General features: G+C 38.6%; 2 protein-coding genes across 2 annotated transcripts in view; one reads left to right on the forward strand and one right to left on the reverse strand.

The window, feature by feature from the left end:
- RSPH14 (radial spoke head 14 homolog) overlaps positions 1 to 24,294 on the reverse strand; it is a 224,302-nt gene that overhangs the window by 83,358 nt on the left and 116,650 nt on the right. The gene's annotated exons all lie outside the window — the stretch shown is intronic.
- Positions 1 to 24,294, forward strand: part of GNAZ (G protein subunit alpha z) — a 156,084-nt gene that overhangs the window by 47,357 nt on the left and 84,433 nt on the right. The window lies entirely within an intron of this gene.

A 24,294-nucleotide genomic window follows, 5' to 3' on the forward strand; every position in this document is an offset into this window, starting at 1 on the left:
CCTTTAAAACATTTAAAAGAAATTTTTTATAAAAAGATAAAATTTTAAAGGGTGCGATCAGAAACTGGGATTTTTAAAATTAGTCAGTTTCCAAACAATCAAGTTGACAGTGAGTGTCCCTTTAAGTGGCATGGAAACTGTCATTAGAAGTCTGCTTTATGGCTACTTTTGTTATGCAGCCAGTCTACTTATTGTCCAATAAATAACTATTGGTCCTGAATTCTCCTTGTAATACTAATACTAGTCTTCAGTTTGCTTAGCACACAGATACTGTAACTATGGAAATAGTTGTATATGTGAGTGTGTGTATGCATGTGTTTGCTATCGCTTTCAGACTGCTTAACTTGACCTTTTTAGGTACTATTTGGACATTTTACATATTTTTTGCTATTGTAACCCCATAAATGGACATGATGCTTAAGAAACAATCAGATGTGTTGGTAGAAATATCTAAAGATTCCTACAGCTCCCTACTTGCCCATATTCCAGTTTAAAAACAACTGACCATCAGGAGGAACTAAAATCCACCCCCAGAAAATCACTGTCTGGAGACAACTAATTTACTGTTTACCCAAAGATGCACCCACTTCCTATCATCCCCCTCAGACATCTTCAGTTGTTTCACCTTGGTGGAACTTTCCTGAGGCAAGGCAGCCTCTGGAGCACCCCAGAATGCTGCGTGCGTTGTTCTTTCACAGAAGAAACAGTACTTCAGTGAAGGGGGATCCCAAGAATATGTTTTGTATACAGTATTTAGACTCTAATTGCGATGGTTATGTACATTCTCAGTGCTTGTATTACAGTAAGTCACTTAAGAAATCCTTTCTACCACTCTAATGATCTGTTTTTGGCAGACTGTTACGGGATCTGCTCGTTATGGAAATACTCCACTAACCGCATTAATTGTCATAGCTAGTTCAGTCATTTTATTGTTTTCTTCTGTATGTAGTGTGTTTGTTATGTCTGAGCTTTGCCAGAGAATATCCTGGTAAGAATTCATGATAATGTGCTTTCTGTGTATCTGCTCATACATACATACATAAACGGGATCAAATCCAGGCCCTATGTGAATTCATGATGTGAAGCTACTAACAGCTGTGTGATGTTGCTGGGCTTCCCGGATGACTAAATGAACTCTGGGTGCCTGGGACTCCACGATGAAGTGGCAAGTAGCACCTACTAAACCCACCCCCTTCCCATGGCTGGAGTCTAGAATTCCGTCCCATGGCTGTGACACAGAGCAGCCAAGTGCTGGGAAATAAAGTTGAAAGGGGGAGTGTCTCCTTAACATCCCAGCAAGGTCAGGGAGCTAAATTCCTCCTTAAATACGTAACATCCTGAGCGAATGAATGAATCCTGTGGTCTAATCTGACAACTAACTCAGAAATAGATCTTTAAACCTGGGGAGACAATGTATTCTTCTGGTTGAAGATGCCTTTCCTTCTAAATTTATGGGGGGAAGAGCATAGCTTTCATGGGCTCTGTGAGGTGAAGTGGAAGTGTTAGGCGCCAGATAGGATTTCTTGCAGGGTGTGGAACTACTTTTCATGTGCTTCCCACTCCCCTAAAGAGCTCCATACCACTTACCTGGAGAGTGGAACCTCTCAGACTTTAACTATCTCACTGCTTTGCACTGGGCCCAATCGTCCTTAGCAGTGATCAGTTAAGTATTCTGCTAAGATTTGTGGCAGTCAAGGGCTATCCTGCTTAATGATGCATAACACATAGTCAAGACCTCTACGGTTGGGAATTCCTGGAATAACTGCAGCAAGGTTTTTAAAAATCTGTAACAGCTTCTTGAAAATTGTTTATGCTGCATGTAGCACATCATATTCATTACGTCACTGAATGAAGACAAGTTGATGACAGTACTTCAGACTGTTTAAGACTTGTCTCTCTAATCTATTTCAGTTATTTATCTGGTGCCATTCCAGCCAGACCTTTTATTTAACAAAAAACAAACAAGACTCTTGCAGCAGCACTTTCCAAGAACCTTATTTCAATTTTTTGGTGGAAAGCCACTCTATTAAGCAGACAAGATTCTAATGGAAGGTCTGGCAGTAGGATAACATTGTTCTTCTTCTAGGTGTGGTCTAAGTGTTAGATTATAGGGCTGTAAATCCACTCCCTCCACTCCTCATGTAACAGGTAAGGAGGTGGGTTAAATATCATGATGTGAAACCTACTATAATTATTGGTACATTAAAGAAACTGCTAAAATCTCTTCTTATTGTAAATACTATAACACTTTTCTGTGAGGTATGTGGGTTTTGTTTGTTTGTTTGTTTTGCTTAATCCAGTTTCTTGCAGATGTTCCTCCCGTTAAATGTAGTTAAAGCAAAAGTTTCAGAAGTACAGCAAAGCTGCCTAGGTGCAGTGACACTTAGGTCTGAGCAAAGACTGCAGAATATTTTCCACAAACTTTCATTTACTGTTTTTAAAAGATTGCTTTGACTATTTAAACCTCTTGTGTGCTCACTTTTCAAGAAAATAAATTTACTGGCAGGAATGTGCACTTAAACTGAAATTTGACCTAGTATTCCAGAATATTCCCATAAACTGAACATTAAATACTAAAAATGAGCTACCAGCTGACATTCTACAGACTAAGACATTATTTAGAGAATTATTTTTGAGCAATACATTTGAGAAAATTGCTGTTAGTTTATGGATAATTTATAGACAGAAAGTGGCAAAATTAATTGAATAAAAGGAAATTAGGTAATTCTAAGACTTGAGACCAGGTTGTGCAGAAGTATTTTTTCCCACAACAATAATCTGTAACACAAAAACAGGATCTGACTGCAAAACTCTCACAAACATTGCACCCAAATAAAGGCATTTATTTCCCGCATTTTATTCAGATTCTCAAATAAATGGAGGAATAGCCAAATACAAATAGCAAGCCCTTTAGGAGATTTAATTGGTTTACGTAAATTTCCACATCCCCAACTTTTCTGACTGGTTCTGAAGAAAAACTTCCTTTGGTTTCAACATGTGAAACAAAATCTTTGCTAGAAAAAGACTTTGGCTAGGAAGAAAAAACCTGCTGGTGAAAAGCCTCCAGGTTATGTCGTCTCACTGAACTCCCCAGATTATGCTGTTAGAAATGCAATCATAATCCAAAGTGGCTCACCAGTAAATTATGTCTTCCTATGACTCCATCTCAAATAAGCCCAACAAAAACTCTTGCGAAAATGGAACCAGCTGATCTCAGTTCCTTTAACCCCAATGTCTACATTGCCACAGTTCCAAATGATTTGCCAGGTTTATTCATGCTATTAAGAATCAGGAGGGATCTTGTGATCATTTTTGCTGCAATGTGAAATTCCCATATTTACATTTAAGTTTGTATTGCAGATTTTCTCCAGATTGCCATGGCACTTCTGGTGTGTGGAAAACCCTAATGTAGGCAGCTATTGAATATAAAGTAATCCCAGTGATAAGTGGTACTAACTGTGTAACCAAATCCTTTTATACCATGTCTCTTTAGTGGCAGAATGGCAAGTCATCTTTCTCTGTTCACCATCATTCTATTTTGCTACTGTCATGTGGTTTCTGGGCTAGTAATACTTTACAAGTATTTTTGTGGCTGTCCACCTTCCCGACCTTCATTATATGATTCCCATTGGGAGTTTGGTTTTCTTGGCAACGAGTAAGTGTAGTAGGAAGTAGAGCCCACACTGGTGTCCATAGAAACACCCTGTCTGGAGAGATGCTGTTGGCCTATAGAGGCAGTTGTATTTATAAAATAACACACTTGTTATATAAAGATGGAGAAGATGCATGATACATTTTAGATAACAATTAAACAATATTTTGTTATAAGCTGTATACCAGCATATATATACATTGCTGTTTAATTTTTATGATAACTCAAACAGCTAGGCAGACAGATTTAGGTATCATAGTTGATCCATCATTGATACACTGGCTGGAACAATCACGTCATTGTGTGTGATGCTATACTAGCTCGGAGAAACAGTAATTCTGACTGGGGAAATGAGCTGATATCAGCATCAGTTCTGACAACTACTTGCAAGGAGGCAAAACCTTCATTGGATAGTATGTCCAAATTGATTACAGGAGGGTTCACAATCAGTGAAGGCTGGACATCTGTTTCTAGAGTTAGCTTCCATTCTTTTTTTCCATGAACATTGTTGGTTTATTCCTGTCTGTGGACAGGTTTTTCTTTTTCATTCACTTCTTAAACATTTAGGACTCAATGTTCAAACTAAGGAACCTTTATATATATATAGTGGCCTCTTTTATGCACATACGTGCAATTTTGAGTGCTCACATAAAATATTTGGATACCCAGTTTAGGTGCCAAAAATATAAAATAAGTTCCCTATCTCCAGTACATTTATTAGTACATCTAAAATGCTTACTTTAAGATGGTTCCTGCAATTTTCAAGCAATGAAACACAGCAAGTCCATAGAGCATTCTAATGTTACCTTTTCTGAGGGGGAAATTTCATGTACTGCTCTCCCTGGCATGGAATTATCTTAAAATAACTCAACTCTCAAGATCTGTTTAAAAATGTCTGTGAAAATTAACATGAAAGATTGATATTTTAAACATCATTAGGTTATGGAGTATCAGTTGTCTGCTGGTTATGATCTACTTCTCCCAATACTGTAATTCTCTTGTGTCCTTTAGGACAGTAATCTTAGAGGAACTTTGATGCTGCAAGAAAGTTACCAAATATTCCAGACTAAAAATATAAAACCACTTATCCATCAGACATCTTCATACTTCTTCCTACGTTACTTGCTAATACCAAAGTTTGTTGTGTTGACATACGGGAATCTTTTCTCCCTGCCAATCTTCTCTTCCTTCTTGATCCTGAAGCCCTCATGCTGAACTTGTTACATCACAATAACTTTTATGTCAGCAACGGTTTTTATTCATTCCAAGCTTCTGTTTAGATCATCTGGTTTTAAAAAAAAAGCCTAAATACACAGACCACCCTTTATGGATTACTAATTCCGATTTCCTGAATGGATGAGAATGATTGACTATTTTCCTACTCCAACCCGTAATAAAAACCCACAATGAAATATTAACAGTGAGAAATAGATGTCATATTACAAATAACAAGGAACTACTTTAGATAGCTACTGATGGTGTATCCTTTCCCCTCACATGAAGTACTGTATTTTCAAAGTTTGAGAAGATAAGAATGAATTGATTTTTATTGCTTTCCATTATGAAATAACAGCATTATGTACCCTCCTCTGCATGGTGAAAGCATGAACAATCAGAGGGGATTTTTTCATGTGAGTGTTCTTTCTCCTTCAGCTTTATGGGGTTATATATTTGTTTGTTTTACCCCCATTTCATCTCATTGAAATCCGCATTAATTCCATGTAACAAAATCCACCATTGAAAGGCAGAGTTAGACAGTTTTGACCACTTATTTCTGCATATTTAGTGTGGGGGATGGTGTCTTAGTAAGGTCAATGTGCTTGCCATTTTGAAGGCTTAGACTTTATGAACTAACAGATAATCTTGTATGTCATAGATCCCTATGTATATATTCTGCTGTGGACATGTAGAGACACATCAGTAGGACAGAGGGCAGTATATCAGCCATTAAAAAAAAATCTCTGAACAAGTTTTTATACTGGGAAAGGCTATCTAATATATTGGACCTACACATACACCCAACAACCATTTTACTGTCCATGGGAATTTAATAGGTTTTTTAAATGTTTGCTATTAATAATGCTGTCTGTGTTTTAAATAAGAGCTTTGTTCATTCACTGCTTCCTAAAACTGTAGAATGACAATCTCATTTATACTAAAGACACTCTGGCATTGTAAGGGGTGCCTTAAAATCATAGAATCATAGAAGATTAGGGTTGGAAAACACCTCAGGAGGTCATCTAGTCCAACCTCCTGCTCAAAGCAGGACCAATCCCCAACTAAATCATTCCAGTCAGGGCTTTGTCAAGCCGGGCCTTAAAAACTAAGAATGGAGATTCCACCACCTCCCTAGATAACTCATTCCAGTGCTTCACCACCCTCCTAGTGAAATACTGTTTCCTAATATCCAACCTAGACCTCCCCCACTGCAACTTGAGACCATTGCTCCTTGTTCTGTCATCTGCCACCACTGAGAACAGCCTAGCTCCATCCTCTTTGGAACTGCCCTTCAGGTAGTTGAAGGCTGCTATCAAATGCCCCCTCACACTTCTCTTCTGCAGACTAAACAAGCCCAGTTCCCTCAGCCTCTCCTCGTAAGTTATGTGCCCCAGCCTCCTGATCATTTTTGTTGCCCTCCGCTGGACTCTCTCCAATTTGTCCACATCCTTTCTGTAGTGGGGGGCCCAAAAACTGGACACAGTACTCCAGATGTGGCCTTACCAGTGCTGAATAGAGGGGAATAATCACTTCCCTTGATCTACTAGAGATGCTCCTATTAATGCAGCCCAATATGCCATTAGCCTTTTTGGCAACAAGGGCACACTGCTGACTCATATCCAGCTTCTCATCCACTGTAATTCCCAGGTCCTTTTCTGCAGAACTTCTGCTTAGCCAGCCGGTCCCCAGCCTGTAGCGGTGCATGGGATTCTTCCGTCCTAAATGCAGGACTCTGCACTTGTCCTAGTTGAACCTCATCAGATTTCTTTTGGCCCAATACTCCAATTTGTGTAGGTCACTCTGGACCCCATCCCTACCCTCCAGTGTATCTACTCTCCCTGCAGCTTGGTGTCATCTGCGAACTTGCTGAGGGTGCAATCCATCCCATCATCCAGATCATTAATAAAGATGTTGAACAAAACCGACCCCTGGGGTACTCTGCTTGATACCAGCTGCCAACTAGACATCGAGTTGTTGATCACTACTTGTTGAGCCCAACAATCTAACAAGCTTTCTGTCCACCTTATAGTCCATTCATCCAATCCATACTTTTTTAACTTGCTGGCAAGAATACTGTGGGAGACTGTATCAAAAGCTTTGCTAAAGTCAAGATATATCACGTCCACTGCTTTCTCCATATCCACAGAGCCACTTATCTCATCATAGAAAGCAATCAAGTTGGTCAGGCATGATTTGCCCTGGGTGAATCCATGTTGACTCTTCCTGATCATCTTCTTCTCCTTCAAGTGCTTCAAAATGGTTTCCTTGAGGACCTGCTCCATGATTTTTCCAGGGACTGAGGTGAGGCTGACAAGCCTGTAGTTCCCCGGGTTCTCCTTCTTCTCTTTTAAAAAGATGGGTACTATATTTGCTTTTTTCCAATCGTCCGAGACCTCTCCTGATCGCCACAAGTTTTCAAAGATAATAGCTAATGGCTCTGCAATCACATCAGCCAATTCCCTCAACACCCTCAGATGCATTAGATCTGGACGCATGGACTTGTGCATGTCCAGCTTTTCTAAATAGTCCTTAACCTGTTCTTTCACTACTGAAGGCTGCTCACCTCCTCCCCATACTGTGTCGCCCAGGACAGCAGTGTGGGAGCTGACCTTGTCTGTGAAGACTGAGGCAAAAAAAGCACTGAGTACTTCCACATCATCTGTCACTAGGTTGCCTCCCATTCATTATGGGTCCCACACTTTCCCTGACCTTTTTCTTGTTGCTAACGTACCTATAGAAACCCTTCTTGTTACCCTTCACATCCCTTGCTAGCTGCAACTCCAGTTGTGTTTTGGCCTTCCTGATTACACCTCTACATGCTCGAGCAATATTTTTATATTCCTCCCTAGTGATCTGTCCCAATTTCCACTTCCTGTGTGCTTCCTTTTTGTGTTTAAGCTCACCAGAGATTTCACTGTTAAGCCAAGCTGGTTTCCCGCCATATTTGCTATTCTTTCTGCACATCGGGATGGTTTGTTCCTGCTCCCTCAATAAGGCTTCTTTAAAATACAGCCAGCTTTCCTGGATTCCTTTCTCCCTCATATTAGCCTCCTAGGGGATCCTGTCCATCAGTTCCCTAAGGGAGTCAAAGTCTGCTTTTCTGAAATCCAGGCTCCATATTTTGCTACTCTCCTTTCTTCCTTTTCTGGGGATCCTGAACGCAACCATATCATGGTCACTGCTGCCCAGGTTGCCACCCACTTCTACTTCCCCTACCAATTCTTCCCTATTTGTAAGCAGCAGGTCAAGAGGAGAACGGGAGTGAATTATTTTTACATTCGCTATAGGGCTCTTTTACACCTCTAGGATGGTGTAAGGTGGCATTAAGTGTAAATGAGAATCAGGGCATAATGCTGAATTTACAACAAAATAACTTCTAGCAGCAAATTGCAATGTGAAAAACGTAAGACTGATTTCACTGAAGGATCACGCTGAAGAAGAGATTAGGCTTCAAGGAAGACTGCCCCTGTTAAATAACTACTATTAATTGTCACAAAGGAATCCAACTTTGGATTCTAAGCCTTCCAGGCTGGCAGGAGTTAGAAACATGATAAGTTAGTTCAGCTGCTGAGGGAGGAAAGCAGATCATGTCACTTCCAAAATATTACTTCTGACTGCTGCTTGCAGCAACACTAATGGGCTTCGAAGGCTATTATGCAGGTCAAGGAGGAATGGGCTTGAGAATCAATAGGATGGAGAAGGTAGTTCTAAAAGGAAAATGAGATTGAATCCAAAGATTCTCTTCCTCCCCCCAAACCTTCATAAATATATTCTTAAATATCAAGAGAATACATAAAAATACTGGCCAAGTATTTTTCTTGTTAGAGAAAATATATCTTTTTTGAAGTTTACTCCAGTATGACAAGAACTTAATTTATTTCTTTTTGTTTTCATATATCTAACTATGCATTAGATCCTGCAAGTCAGCATCTGTATTTACAGAACAAAAGTAGTTAAGGAAAAATCAAGAGAAGGCAGTCTGATCTTGCAGACATTGAATGTCCAGAGTTTGGGGAGCATGAGAACAGCAGGAATCAGGTTTTTATACTCTCTTACAGCGATTGCAACATTTGTCAGAAAACAATATAGAATATTACCAGAATGCTTTGTACATGTATCAAACATATAGGCAAGCTGGAAAACTCACTGAAGTAACTACCAAATTCTCAAAAATGTGTATTAGGAAATTTATGGTGAAACAGCTATTTTATGCACCAGTAAAACTATCACGTTCCATCCAATAGTATCAAGTATGTTAGCAGGATGAGACCCTGTTCCTATATTATACTTAATTTTGCAAACCAAAGAATTGACTAATAAACTCACTATTCTGAGGGGCTTCCAAAAACATGCCCAGAAAACTTAAGAGCACTCCCATTTACGGTACTGTACATGCAGGAACACACACTTATGCCCACAGACATCGATGCCTGTAAAATGAATAACTGCAGCTAATGTACTAATACACACGCATATATACAAGAGTTTGCACCCACATACAGATTTATTGTCAAATTTTACAGGATATTTGTTGATGTTTCCTTTGGCCATAAAATGTATACAGTTTAGATAAAACACTAAATCAACAGCACATTTGCAAAAAACATTCATCACTTGTTCAGTAGAACAGGCAGCATGTATTGGATGGGGAATCATGCCGTTAAGGAGCCAACCAAGACCCCTGTAGGCGAGAGCAGCACGTGGAGCCTCCTGGCCCCTCCGCCTAGGACCCAGACCTGCTGGCTGCTTCCCGGGCGCAGTGTGGTGTGAGCCAGGACAGGTAGGGACTAGCCTGCCTTAGCGCCACAGCACCACCAACTGGATTTTTAACGGCCCAGTCGGCAGTGCTGATCAGAGCTGCCAGGGTCCCTTTTGAATCGGGTGTTCTGGTCAAAAACCGGACACCTGGTCACCCACGGTAGAACAGCAGGAAAACAACTTTCAGTGGCACAGTCCATCATACAATATGCAGAGTTGAAAGTAAACTTTTAAAAACCACATGGCTCTATTGGACCATTATTGATCAATGTGGTTAGTTTACGGAGTCCATGAGCTCTTCCAGCAGTCAACATCAGTACACATTAATTTAAAAAATATCTGTAGTCCAAACACAAAAATATTTCCCATACTTAGAGAAAACAGAAATTATGAGTTTGGCTCAGAGACCATTTTAGTGCTATAAGGTTAGATTTTCAAATATAGTTTGCCTCAACTTAATTTGGTTAAATAGATCTTTAAATATACACAGTTAATTTTCACCCAGGGAGTAGCCTGTATTTTGTTAAAAATGCCAGTAATCTGTCAAGTAAAAGTGTACACATTTCTGAGGTGTTATTGCACTGCGGGGGGGGGGCGGGGGGAGAGGAGGAAAGTGCATTTGAAATTTACAATACGTGTGTGCTTAAAAATATTTTTGTCAGGGAACAATTCACTGAGGTTACCCTATCTGAGTTAGTGAAAATCAAATTTCCAAACTTGGAAAAATGTGAGACATTTTTATTAAATTTGTTAGTGGACAAGAAAAAAATTTTCTGACAAAGCTGACAAAAAATCACTTGTGAAATCCAAAAGCATTAGGTGTCCATTTATTCATTAGTATATTTACAAGGTGAGTGGTAAAGATTTCAACGGCACATCTCAAGTCCAATAAAAGGTATGACCTTACTTACCTTGTCTCTCTAATATCCTGGGACTGACGTGACTACAACTGCACTGCATCTCAAGTCCTGTTAACCCTGGAGCTTATAACCACATTTTAAATAGTTTTAAACAGCTGCTGCTAATGTCATGGGGATCCCTGAGCAGAGGATTCATTTTTTCCCTGTCTGAGGTTGGGATCCCGGGGTGAACTCCTATTTTCTTCTACCTAGTGGATGTGGTGTCACCCTGGAGAAGTGTGTATTTTAACTCATCCCCATTTTCACACCTATTCATGGTATTTCTGAACCTTGTTCAACATGGATGCACTAGCACCGTTATCCATAACAGGATTCAGTAGTGTGAATACTTGACACTGCTAAGCAGATATGTGCTTAACCATTTTCAAAAATTATTATAACAAGTTTGGTTTGAAGCTATAGTTCAGACAGGGCCAAAGACAGAAGAGAGACAATTTAGGGGAAAAGAGAGAAGAAATAATTAACACCTAAATATTAGTTTTGAGCAGATAGATGTGTTTTTAGAGGAATGAAATAAAATGTGAAAAAATAGAAATGGGTCACTTAATAAGAACATGAATTTTTACTTTTTAAAAAAAGTAAAATTTGGACAAAAGTTGGCTAAAGAGCTGCTCACAGCCATCTGATAGTCAGATCTAGATCTTTGGAAAACCTATTCCTGTGCTGGATCTAAAAAAAGAAAGCTATATAAATATTTTTGAAGAACAAACCTATTTTAAAGCTTCTCCATTTCTTTCCTAACTGCAGCACTTTCCTAGTACTATATGTATGCACTGCCTCACAAACCCTTAAATTTAGCAACTAATATAATTTTAATAATTATTTATGCACTTGTGACATTTTCTAACGACCACCTCATCGCTAACCTAAACTTTCCTAGCACAGTATTTAAGCAAGTAGCCTTCTCTCATCTCTACCATCACCTTACACATAACAGTTTAACATTTTATCCAGAAACTTTCATCTCTGTTTTGCTCTTCCAATAGGACAGATGTCTCTCTTTTATGTAAAGTCAGCAATCTTACCTCATTTCTGTGGATAACATCTTATCTCTCCTCATTCTCCTTGATCTCAGTACAGACTTTGACAATGTAGACCACTCCATCTATTCATTCTGTGACAGGTTGGGTCACAGAAACCCCCTTGGGAACTGCCACCTGATGTGCTGGGACTACCTCTGAGCCTGTTTGCCCTGGCAGCTTGGGACTTCAGCACCTTTCCTGGTTGTGCCAGACACACTAGCCTGCTACAAACACGGGTCTGAACCACGTCCCCGAAAAACTGCAGGTTTAACTGAAAACAGCTTAAGAAGTGCTCCTGTCTCCAACACCCAGATACCCAGTTCCCAATGGGATCCAAACCCCAAATAAATCTGTTTTACTCTGTATAAAGCTTATACAGGGTAAACTCATAAATTGTTCACCCTCTGTAACACTGATAGAGAGATATGCACAGCTCTGGGTAAATTAATAAGTAAAAAGTGATTTTATTAAATATAAAAAGTAGGATTTAAGTGGTTCCAAGTAATGACAGACAGAACAAAGCAAATTACCAAGCAAAATAAAACAAAAACACGCAAGTCTAAGCCTACTACAATAAGAAATAAATGCAGGTAAATCTCACACTCAGAGATGTTCCAATAAGCTTCTTTTACAGACTAGACTTCCTCCTAGTCTGGGTCCAGCAATCACTCACTCCCCTGTAGTTACTGTCCTTTGTTCCAGTTTCTTTCAGGCATCTTTTTTGGATGGAGAGGCTATTTTTTGAGCCAGCTGAAGACAAAATGGAGGGGTTTCCAGGGGCCTATATAGTCTCTCTCGTGGGTGGAAACCCCTCTCTCCCCCTGTGTAGAATCACAGCTACAAGATGGAGTTTTGGAGTTACATGTACAAGTCACATGTCTATGCATGACTCAGTTCTCTACAGGCCGACGCCATTGCACACAAGTTAGCCCGAACGTTCCCAGGAAAGCTCAGATGTGGATTGGCATCTATCAAGGTCCATTGTTAGCCAAGTACTCCCAATTACTTGAATAACCCCTTCACACTATGTTGACCAAATCTGCCTTAGGTGCTTTCTACAGCAAACGCTTTAAATACAAGCATAGAGCCAACACTCATAACTTCAGATATAAAAATGATACATGCATACAAATAGGATGAATATATGCAGTAGAACATAACCTTTGCAAAGATATGTTAAATGGCATATCTATCTTAAAACCTATTCCAGTTATGTCATATTTACACTCATAAGCATATTTCTATAAAGCATTATGGGGTGCAATGTCACATATTCGTCTTAGCTATACATGTGTCTGTTTCCTTCCTGTCATGGACTCACTTCAACTTATCTAACCATTCTTTCCCTTTTTCTGGGACTGGCATTTCCTCTGCGTTAACACCCCTCTTCTACAAAGTACTACTGGGTTCAATTCTTGACCCTCTACTCCTGTCTAAATATCTCTAGGAATAAATTGCCTAGGGAGGTTGTGGAATCTCAATCATTGGAGATTTTTAAGGACAGGTTAGACAAAAACACCTGTCAAGGATGGTATAGATAATACTTAGTCCTGCCATGAGTGCAGGAGTCTGGGCTAGATGATCTCGTGAGGTCCCTTCCAGTCCTATGATTCTATGATTCTTCCTCTTGGTTTTATTGTTAACCCTGTCTATGACCTTTTACACTGATGATATTCAATTACCTACCTATTTCATACAAAAAAATACAAGAAGTTTAAGTTTGCAAAGTCAAGGATCAAAAGTTAGGAAATGTCAGAAGTAAGACTGACCATGCAAGGCAAAAATTGATCTTGATAAGTTAAGAGTAGATCCATGAGGACAGCATACAAGATGACACTTGGAGTTAATCTCCTTAGCTTATGTAGGTGACATTGTACAAGTGGTTGATATGTTTGAGTTAATGAAAAATGGTATAGTCAACGTGGATTTACAATAAATGCCAAGAAGACAAAGTGGTTTCATCTTGGAAAAGGGACAACAGATAGTGTTGAAATGTCACAGTGATGAAGTCATAGAACAAGTAAAATCTTAGGTGTACCTGGGAAGCTTGGTCAGTGCCCATGGTTCCATCAAGGATGAGGTTAAAAGATTATGTCCTTTGGCTACAAGTACTGTACAGAAGTTGATGAAATTATGGATTAGTAAAAACCATTTGGTACTGAACCAAAAATTTATCAAACCAGTGTACTAACAATGTTACTTATGGTCTGGAAGCAGCTGCATTAAATGAAACAGACATCATGAGGCTGGAGGCAGAAGAAATGAGAATTATTCAGAAGATGGCAATTGTAAAGTGGAATGATTTTAAGACAAATTAAGTTAGAAGGGGAGTAGAATGTGAAGTCAGGATACAGGATTGGCTGCAACTGAAAATATTATGATGGAGGGATATCATAGAAGATAAACAGATGATAGGATACCAAAGAAAATAATTAGGGCTGTCGATTAATCGCAGTTAATTCATGAGATTAACTCAAAAAAATTAATCATGATTAAAAAAATAATCATGATTAATTGCAGTTTTAATTGCACTGTTAAACAATAGACTACCAATTGAAATTTATTAAATATTTTGGATACTTTTCTACATTTTCATATATATTGTATTCTGTGTTGTAATTGAAATCAAAGTATATATTATTTTTATTACAAATATTTGCACTGTAAAAAGGATAAACAAAAGAAATAGTATTTTTCAGTTCACCTCATAGAAGTACTATAGTGCAATCTGTTTGTCGTGAAAGTGCAATTTACAAATGTAGATTTTTTTGTTACATAACTGCTGTAAAAAAAAACAAAAACAATGTAAAACTTCAGAGCCTACAGGTCCACTCAGTCCTCCTATTTGTTCATCAAATGTTTGTTTACATTTACAGGAGATAATGCTGCCCTCTTATTATTTACAATGTCACCAGAAAGTGAGAACAGGCATTTGCATGGCAGTTTTGTAGCTGGCACTGCAAGGTATTTACATGGCAGATATGCTAAACATTTGTATGACCCTTACTGCTTTGGCCACCATTCCAGAGGACATGCTTCCATGCTGATGACGCAAGTTTAAAAAAAATGTGTTAATTAAATTTGTGACTGAACTCCTTGGAGGAGAATTGTATGTCCCCTGCTCTGTTTTACCCGCATTCTGCCATATATTTCATGTTACAGCAGTCTCTGATGATGAACCAGCATATGTCGTTCATTTTAAGAACGCTATCACTGCAGATTTCACAAAATGCAAAGAAAATACCAATGTGAGATTTCTAAAGATAGCGACAGCACTCGACACAAGGTTTAAGAATCTGAAGTGCCTTCCAAAAGGGACTAGGTGTGGAGCACGCTTTCAGAAGTCTTAAAAGAGCCACACTCCGATGCGGAAATTACAGAACCTGAACCACCAAAAAAGAAAATCAACCTTCTGCTGGTGGCATCTGACTCAGATAATGACAATGAAGATGCGTCAGTCTGCACTGCTTTGGATTGTTATAGAGCAGAACCCGTCATCAGCATGGGTGCATGTCCCCTGGAATGGTGGTTGAAGCATGAAGGGACATATGAATCTTTAGCTCATCTGATACATAAATACCTTGCGACAGCAGCTACAACAGTGCCATGAGAATGCTTGTTCTCACTTTCAGGTGACATTGTAAACAAGAAGCAGGCAGCATTATCTCCTGCAAATGTAAACAAACTTGTTTGTCTGAGAGATTGGCTGAACAAGAAGTAGGACTCAGTGGACTTGCAAGCTTTAAAATTTTACATTGTTTTATTTTTTGAATGCATTTTTTTGTACATAATTCTACATTTGTAAGTTCAACTTTCACGATAAAGAGATTACACTACAGTACGTTTATTAGGTTAATTGAAAAATATTATTTCTTATGTTTTCTTACAGTGCAAATACTTGTAATCAAAATAAATATAAAATGAGCACTGTACACTTTGTACTCTGTGCTGTAATTGAAATCAATATATTTGAAAATGTTGAAAACATCCAAAAATATTTAAATAAAAGGTATTCTATTGTTTAACAGTGTGATTCATAGCGATTAATTTTTTTTAATCACTTGACAGCCCTAAAAATAGTGCAAATGCAACCAAGGTCAATCGGTCCTAGAGCCCAACAGTTAACTAGATAGTGGGATGTTGTACACAGGGACATGACCAGAACAGGTTTAATGGAAGAACAAACAAAGCAAGGAAGGATAGGAATGAATGGCAATGCTGTACTGTTCCCTGTGTCTGAAAAGATGCATTGGGATGAGAAGAAGAAGAATGCAAGGCTACTATAGTTAATACCTTCACTGCTAAAGGAATGGGTGTGTCTCTGCAGCTGCTTTCAACAGAATATCCACAGTATTGCCAACTCTCATGATTTTATTGCAACTCTAGTGATTCGGGGTTTTTACCTGACTCATGAAAACATTATGAAAGGCTGTCAGCACAAAAAATTTTCCTGTATTCAAAGCGGCCACCTTCTATTACTGTCAATGGGGCTGAAGTCAGCAAGATGGCTGCCATTTCCCTACAGTCTATGTGCATATGGAAGAAAGGCTGCCCTTAATAAAGTTGGTTACTATGTCTCACTGTTTACAGTTAGATTGAAGCTAAATGTTAAATGGCTGCCACCCTATGGGTTGTGGGCGAGCAGGACACAGGAAGTGTGAGAAGCAGCAGAGACACTGTGAACAATAGATAGGAAAAAGCAGGGGGAGCAGGAGGCAGATTTAGAGGTTGCAGGGGAATGGAGTACAGGACGGATGTGGGGGCAGGAAGGAGGCTGATGGAGGTGGGAGACAGAGGATAAAATGGTGGCTCCCCCAGCTTGGGTGTAGTGGTGGGTAAAAGGAGTTCCCTTTGAGCAGCCAGAGGAAGGAAGTATTCCAGTATTCCCACTCTTGTCAACTGATCATGAATAACAGAATTTTGGAGCCCGCAGGAGCAGCTGTTGTGATGACTCAAGAAGTTACTCTGATGCCATGATTTTCAGGGTTGGGCACATAGGCAGAGCTGTGTGCGAGAGCCTCCTGACACAGTCCTGCCCTACCACTGAGCCCTGCCTTCATATATGGCTCAACAGCAGAAAGAAGGTCCCAGGGCAGCTGGCGGCAGGGTGGGAGGGGAGTCGGGGAAATAGTGCTGCTGGGTTCCAGGTAGAGGAGTCCTTGGGCAGCAGGAAGGAGAGAAGTGTTGCTGCTTGTTCATGACTACAATAGAAAATGGAAGGCAGTTCCTCTGTCTCAGAGGTGAGGAGAGGGTAAGTGAAATATCTATCTGAACAGCCAGGGAGAGGTGTCCATTTTTGTGTGCATTTAAGGCTGACTTCTCACCGTGAAATTCTCTCACACAGTAGTAGATTAATATAGGGTAGGTCAAAAGACAAACTAAAAAACATAATTTGACTTAAAGAAAATCTCATGAATTTCTGTGTCAATCTCATGATTTTTGAGGGTCTGGGTCATGATTTTTGATCTCCTGAGGTTGGCAATACTTTATCCATTTGTTTGGTTATATCATTAGAGCATCCCATATGAATTGGCCAGCATGAGTGAAAAGCGGCCAATTGATTCCCTCAACAAAACTGGCTCTACCTTGGGAAACATTGGGACTAACAGCACAAGCATATTAGTATTTTAAAACTGCCTGATTGTAAGTATGAGTATAGACAAAAAGACTATGTTCCTGCATAGATAGGTTCAAAGGTTAGACCAGACCCCCTCTGAACATTACTTCTTTCTCTATTTCTCCTTCAAATTGAAAATGTTCCGTCCAGATGCAATAATTTGGAGTTTCATAACCTGATTTCATTTTATTATTTTCAGTCCAAGGCTCAAGGTGAGATCCTGGTTTCAATTACACCAGTGTAAATCCAGAGTAACTTCACTGACTTAAATGGAATTATTCTAGATTTACAATGGTGCAAATGAGACTTGAATCTGGCACAAAGTTTTAATTAATTTTAATCCTTTGGTATTTTTTCTGTATTCTCACTGGTGTTTAAAATTTGTTCCTGTGTAGTATCTGTGAATTTCTTTTAGATGGTATGTACTCTCTTTTCTAATTAATTAAGATATTAAATAAGCCTGGACATACAACAGATCCCTGTGGTATCTGGCTAGATGCTTCCTCTAAAGTTGATGATTTGTATTTAGCACTCCCCTTTTATTTGGTCTTTCAGCCACTTTGTCTATTTTCAGAGTTCCTATCAAAACCAATATTAAGTAATTTTGAGAGTACAGTTTGAGACACTTTATCAAATATTTTACTAAAATTCAAATATGTTGCACTGGCCACTTTCTCTTCCTCTGCTATTTTTGCAGTTCTGTCAAACCAATGAATCAACAGAAATGTCCAACAAAATCTATTCTTTAAAAAAAAAATCGGATTCCATTATTCTCCAGAAGTTTTGTGATTGTTTTCTCTTATTTCTTCCATTCTTTTATTTAACTTCTGCAGAACTGTCAGTGTTTACATTCTAAACCTTATTCTTTGGGCTGTTAAAATTTACTTGCAGCACAAATTTCACATTGAGAATTTGGTTCATATCAGGTTGTTTTTTCAGTTAAAGAGGCAAGGAGAAACAAAGCATTTTGACTTCATATTTTATATTTGTAACTCTTTCTAGTGATTATCTTTATTTTAAATTCATTACATGAAAATATACAGAATGCTATATTGTAATCAGATTAGGCCCCTGTGATCTTCAAAACCCCCAGAAACAATGCATTTATATAAGAAAGCCAGCTATTCTTCATGCATATCAAAACACTTTTCCCCACATGGAGTCTTTTGTGATCCCTACAGAGACCTCAGGGCTCACTATTTTCCCTCTTTAACATTTTCCACCTTCAAGGCTCCACATCAGAGCTACTATCCTCCTAACTGTGGAAGACAAGTCAGGACTCCTTTGACAGCACAATGGCATCATTCCTAAATTGGCTGCAAGAGTCACTACTGAGTGACATGTTTCAGAGTAGCAGCCGTGTTAGTCTGTATCCGCAAAAAGAAAAGGAGGCCTTCTGGCACCTTAGAGACTAACAAATTTATTTGAGCATAAGCATAAGCTTTTGTGAGCTACAGCTCACTTCATCCAAAAGAACAGAAGGGGGGTGGCATAGGAATCACCTGAACATCAGGAAGAGGCAGGTCTACCTAATTGAGACTCCGTACTAAAAAGAACACATAGGCTTGTAACCAGAGTAGATCCAGAGAACAGAAATGTGTGTTGTCTGCTGGGAGTAAAGATGCAGGAGGTGGACCTGAGGCTGAAGAAAATCCTAACCGGCATGAGAAAGAATCCACTAATTGTCTGCATGTCAGAACAAATGTTACTGCTAGATTATCACTGGGATGCAACAAGGAAGACTACTCCAGCTGGGGAAGATGCTTAAAGAAATGAAAGCTCAGTTGATCTTCAGTGGAATTCTACCTGTCCCTAGAGGAGGAGGGTGAAGGTGAGACAAGATTATGGGGATCAACAGATGATGGCTCAGGCAATGGTGCTATGAGGAGGGCTTTGGGATGTTCAACCACTGAGAGGCATTCATAGACAGGATTGTTCTGATGGGATGACTTCACCTGAGTAGGGAGGAAAATAGACTTCTGGGATGAAGACTGGAACAACTGATTAAAAGAGTTTCAAACTAGGAATTTGGGGGACACAGTTGGGAGTTGCTCATGTAATCTTCATGCCGGATTCTGATATTGAGTGGGAGGTAAATCAAATAAAAGAGAAAAGGAACCACAGAGGGTAGGAGAATGGACAACAAGAGGAAAGATCGCACCAGTACTAATGACAGTAACAGTCAGATAGGCTATACTGTCAGCAAAATGACTGTATTTAATTTTGCAAGGAATCTGGGAGAAGCCAAGTAGACACAACTAAGATGTCTGAACACCAATGCAAGGAGCCTGGGTAACAAAATGCAGGTACTAGAGCTACTGGTGCAGGAAGTTAAATCAGCTATCAGAGAGATAATGGAAACATGGTGGAATAGTAGTCATGACTGGAATACAGGTATTGAAGGGTATGTGCTGTTCAGGAAAAACAGAAATAAAGGTAAACATGGTGGAGTATCATTGTATACTAATGATGAGGTAGACTGTAAAGAAATTAGAAGTGATAGAACAGATAAAATTGAATCTGTTTGGGTCAAAATCACTTTGGGGAAGAATGGTAAGAGGCTGTACTGGAATAGTGCTTGGGGTCTGCTACAGACCATCAAGTCTCTGATTTGGATATGGATAGAGACCTTTTTAATATTTTTAATGAAATAAATGCTATTGGGAATTGTGTGATTATGGGAGTTTTTTATTTATCAGATATAGATTGGTGGACAAGTGCTACTAAAAATGGCAGGGCCCAGATATTTCTGGATGTGATAGCTGACAGATTTCTTCACCTAACAGTCAATGAACTAATAAGAGGTGATGCCATTTTAGATTTAGTATTTGGAAGTAGCAGGACCTCACAGAAGACCTGTTTGTAGAGGACAACCTTGGTTTGAGTTATCATGAGTTAATTCAGTTTAAACTAAATGTAAAGATAAACAAAAATAGATCTGCAACTAGGGTCCTTGTTTTCAAAAGGGCAAACTTAAAAAAGTTAAGAGAATTATTTGGGGAAGTTGACTAGGCTGCAGAACTCAAGGATCTGAATGTGGAGAAGGCTTGGAATTAGTTTCTATACCTTTAACTTAAGGTATCTGGAACCTGCATCCCAAGCAAGGAGGAAAAATTAATAGAGAATGGTTGCAGACCCAACTAGATGAACAGGCATCTCAAACAAGTTATTAAGAGAAAGCCAAAAGCCTATAGGGAATGGAAGAAGGGGTGGATCGGCAAGAATAGCTACCTCTTAGAGGTCAGAAAGTTTAGAGCTAAAGTGAGAACTGCCAAAAGCTAAGCAGACCTGGACCTTGCAAAGGAAATTAAAACCAATAGTAAAAAGTTCATTAGCCATATAAATAAAAAGAAAATATGGAATGAAAAAGTCAGCTGGGATTCCAGTTATGGGAACCTTCATGAAGCAGTGCCCTGATAATATCAGCCCTGGATGTCTGTGGACCTAGCAGTGCTGACTCCTTTTTACACTACTGCCTTTTCAATACCAATTTGAATCCCAGTAGTGTGAATTCTCATAGCAGTAGAGCAGAGAGAGATGTTGGAAATTTTACCATTGACTTTGATGTGAGTAGAACCAGGCCCCATATATTAATTCCCTGTACTTTGCTGCCCTGAAATGTAGTGCTTTTTATTTCTGTGTTCATTGCAGACATTCTGTATGTGGGGAAGTAGTTAATTGTGTTTGGTTTTATCTTCTTTATTAATCTTGCATATTCCTTCATTAATAAGTAAATTATTGGCAACTTTTAGTTTGGAGCTTTTACTTTCTGATTCACAAAGTTAATTTCTGTGTCTGTGTAACTGAGGAGCTGATAATATGTGTTTGAATTTATTAGTCAAAAGATATGGAAGTAATTGGTCCTTGTGGTTCCAATTTGGTCATTTGTCATTCTTGCTCTCCTTCAGTTTTGGTAATCTGTATAAGATTACCATTACTGTTTCTTCGTTTTCATTCTTTGTAACCTTATGAAAATAATTTTACCATCACACTCTTTGCTGATGGATTATAGCTCTCTGGCATTATAAATACATTTGAAATAATTATCACTCATCTCCAACCTCCTACTTCCTTAATATCTATCCTTCAAAGATTATACCCATTTATAATTGATATTCCACTTTTCCAGTTGTGAAAATTATCACATCAAGTGTCACTAATGTGTTCTATATCATCTACTACATCATCACATAATTGCTTTGGATGCTCCTAGCATTTATGTACAGAATTTAAGAAAAATCTCATTCATTCAAATAAGAGCTCTTTTGGTGGTTTACAAATTCATATGAACTGGACAACATGAGAAAGTTCAGGCTAAACTCAAACTGAAATCACAAGTGTTTGTCCTGCTGTAATAGCCATTTCTCCCTGGTATTGCTGCTCTTGTCTAATAACAAGTTCTGGATGACAAAGGTGGTCTATCATATTAACTGGTCTCTGAAGAAATATAGAACAGGGATAATACATCTTATACAACATAAGCCAAATCAATTTGCTTGTTCACTGTTTAAGGAGAGCGGATGTTGCCTTCAGTTAGCAGAGCTTTGTGAATTGTTAGCCATCCTGTTCCTCTTCCCCCACACCCTCTTCCCAACTTCCCATCTATCCATAAGGAACAACATAAAATGAGGTTGTAAAATGGTGCCTTCGGGGACTTTTCTACTGTGAGCTCTCTGTACCGCCCCATCCCTCTACACTGCTTGATTTGTAGCTAAATAGAGCTTATAGCTAAAAATGGAACTAATTTGCTTCTTTAAAACAGATTAGCGGTAAAAAACCACTCAATAACTTACTGTAGCAGCCCGGTTAGGGACTTCTGCGTGACATTTAAAAAAACAAACCGGTATAACCTTAAGAAAATCTTTTAAGGATTATTTCACTTAATTAGAGCTATAAAATTCAGTTTAATTTACCATCTTTTCTAATTCTCTTTTATCACTAATCATTATGCATTTATTCAACATGAAAGTTCAAGACATATTTTACATCATGCATATTGTTAAATACCGCATTTCACTTTCATTTGAGACATATCACCATATTATGGTACCAAAAACGGAGTCTGTTATCAGAAGCACTCTAATGTCAGAGGGTATGGATGGATGAATCTAAGATAAAGACTCATCAAGAAAAACAAGCAGAACACTCCTAAGAAATCATGTCAGACACAGACAAGTTATGCTCATCAAAAGTCATGAAAGCCAGTCTCACTCAGCAAAATTGTTTTAATAATTGTGGTGCTGAATTATTATCTTATCTATAACATCAGGACTATGAGATTTGGCAGAGATGGATTCTAATCACTACCAAAGGTGAACGAGCCAAACTGTAGTAATGAGACGATGCCCTATGCAGAGGTACTCTACTAAGCATTCCATGACTTGCCAAACAGGAGTGAAGATACAGATCTGGAGTGAAATCCTAGCCCACTGAAATCAGTAGAAATTTGCCATTGACTTCAGTGGGGTCAGGAGTTCATCCCTGAGGTGGATTTCTAACACTGGTTTACCAGACCATGATAATGAGATAATCAAAGTTTTAAAAACTGTGCTAACCACTGTGATACCTGAGCACCATACACATTTAAAAACATTTTAAGTATGTTATTTTCCCCATCCTTCTCTACATAATTTTTTAAAAAGTAATTTATTTATTGTGGCAAAGCTAAGTCAAATAAATTAGTTTTGGATTTTGTGCTGAAGGTAATAAGATCCATGGACATTCTGATGTGTTCAAGAGTAAGTTTCACTGCTGTAAGACAGCTGCCAAGAGATTTCTGTCCCCTATACTCTTGAGTCTCTCCCTTGTTGCTGACAATCCATAGTTTCAGTGGAATGTAGTTGTCATTGTTGGTCAATGGTGGTTTTGGTGATGATAATCTTTTGAATAACTGTTTTGATGGGAAACTCCTTTCATTCAGGGTTTTACTGAAAAATACTGATTCAAGCTAAAACAGAAACCTTTACGGTAATTATATTCCTCCCTTCCAGCCTTCACCAAAAATCCTTTCTCCTTACAGGAAACTGAAAGTTCCAGTGCATACTCATAATCATTGATTCTGAAATCAGTCTCACAAATGCTTTTTTATTACATCTTCCTCACTATTACACAAACTGCCTCCTAAAGGATTTACTAAATCCTAGAGTCATTCATTTTTCAAAGACTTTCTGTCTCTCCATTATGTTCTTGTTTGGAAATGGACCTAGATCTCTTCATATAACGTTACAATGCTTTTCAAAAGCCACAGAAACTGGGAGCACCCAAAACACCCTCAAAAGACCATAGCATGTCAGGGAACCAAGCCTACAAAGATCAGACTGGTAGAAATAATGTTGATAATTCACTGTCCACTTAAAATATTAAACAGATTTTATTATCTTGCACAAAACCAAAATATCTTTAGAACAATGATACTTTTAATCTTTGTAGTTTTTTATGACATTTTGCTGTTATGTAATTCTTTCCATGAAACACCTAGCACCTGTTTCAGGTGCTGAGTAGAAATTATGCTAATTCTCAACAATTTAACTGTACATTAACAAGTGGTTTATTCTGAAAATATTTTGGCTGCCAGTTGCTAACATTTTTAAGGGAACTTTGGTGATAGATATTGATCCAAAACCACTCTTAAATTAGAAGAATTTAAAAATTATTCAACTTGTGTTATGACTAAATAATTTTTGGAGGAAGTGAGAGAGAGAAAGGTATGCTGGGAACTGTGATAATACCGTTTTCAGTTACAGGGAGAGCAGTACTTTTGATCTCACTGCAGTCCCCCTCGAGTACATCCCTCTCACAATCTTTGCTTCCTTCTGTCCTCTCAAGAGTAGAACCCTCAGTTCAACCACTCTTACGGCTCTCTTTATGGCAGTCCCCCTGTTTACCAGCCGTGATAATTCAACAGACTCAACTTTACTTGGCACCTACAAGAAATTTCCCTCAGGAAGCCTGTGACCAGCAGCAGATTGAAGTGATGCAGAACAGCTTCTTCAAAACACTCATTGTTCTTTCATCCAAAGGCACATAACAATCGGAGAAAAGTGTTTTAAAAAAACAAAAGGCCTACACACCTGGGTTTTTCCTACATCTTATAATTTCCCTCAAAGC

This window comes from Caretta caretta, chromosome 15 (genome assembly GCF_965140235.1).
Source record: "Caretta caretta isolate rCarCar2 chromosome 15, rCarCar1.hap1, whole genome shotgun sequence".
Classification (NCBI taxonomy): domain Eukaryota; kingdom Metazoa; phylum Chordata; order Testudines; family Cheloniidae; genus Caretta; species Caretta caretta.